We start from the raw sequence: 1,265 nt of genomic DNA, 5'->3' as shown, positions 1-1,265 counted from the left end.
GGTTGTTGGTGGTGCCAGGGGGTTGTTTGTTTTAGCCTTGGTTGTTTGCATGGTGTTGATTGGTGGATTTTTTAGTTCTCAGGGGGCTTTGACTCTTTTTGGGCCTTCTGTTGCTATGTTGTGACAGTTCTTTTTCTTTATGATGTTTTTTTCCTATTTTTCTAAGGTTTTGGGTGTTTGGTTAGGTTTAGGTGCTCTAGCAGCATTCTGATGTTGCCTTGTAGTGTGTTGTGGTTTATTTGTTATAGGTATTACCTATGGAATCTATTTGGGCTTTAATGTTGATATAAGCTTGGGCTGACTTTTGGGATGGGCTGCTTGACACTCTTTGTCGTATGTATCTTGTTTTTAGTGCTACTGTATTCCCTTTAGCTCATCTTTTTATGCATGCAGGTATTCATGTTGTTACTTAATAGTGCTCCATAATTTCATCTGAGCTTGGGTGTTTTTTTGGGGTTATGGCATGTTGTCTTCCTTTTTTTTATTTCTCTTGTAAGTAGTACAGATCATTGGCTCATATGCTTTATTTTGTTTTATTTTTAGCTTCTAGAGCATTAGGAAGCATTTTATCTGTTTAAGGACTTTTAAGTCTAATTTTATCGTTTGTCTTCTTGGGATTCTAATTTTTTGAGCTTTGGTGGTAGGTTGGTTCTTATTAAAAGTATTCTGGCTTCGTTTCCGGTTTATTCTTTTCAAGTTCTTTTCCCTCCTAAGATTGTGTGTTTGAGGATTGATAGGATTCTCAACAAATTTTTTTGGAGGGGATCTTCTAGCAATTCGAAAATTCATTGGTCTTCGTGGGATAAGTGTTGTGGGACTAAACCGGAAGGAGATCTTGGTTGCAAATCTATGTCTGATTTGGCTCTTGCATTTTCTTTTAAACTGTGGTATAATTTTAGGGCTAATGCCACTTTGTGGGCTAAGTTTATGCAGGAGAAGTATTGTGGGGTTCTTCATCCGTCCCTCTATAATTTCTCTAAAGGGCATTCTAAAGTTTGGCAACGTATGGTTCAGATTAAATGGAAAGTTGAACCCTGTTTAGCTTGGGGCCTTGGGGAAGGTAACATTTATTTTTGGCAAGATCGGTGGATTAATGGTTTTTCCATTGATTCTCTTTTGAATACTGTTTCTTTGAGTTTGGTTAAGGTTAATTTCTTTTATGCGGATAATAGCTGGGACATGGAGAAATTATCTTCTGTTCTCCCACTTTCTATTTGTAATTTGATTTTCAACCTTCCTCTTAATTGTGCGGCTAAAGATGTTTT

The sequence above is a fragment of the Dendrobium catenatum genome, unplaced genomic scaffold (genome assembly GCF_001605985.2).
Source record: "Dendrobium catenatum unplaced genomic scaffold, ASM160598v2 fragScaff_scaffold_1056, whole genome shotgun sequence".
Classification (NCBI taxonomy): domain Eukaryota; kingdom Viridiplantae; phylum Streptophyta; class Magnoliopsida; order Asparagales; family Orchidaceae; genus Dendrobium; species Dendrobium catenatum.
This window is presented reverse-complemented; position numbering follows the sequence as displayed.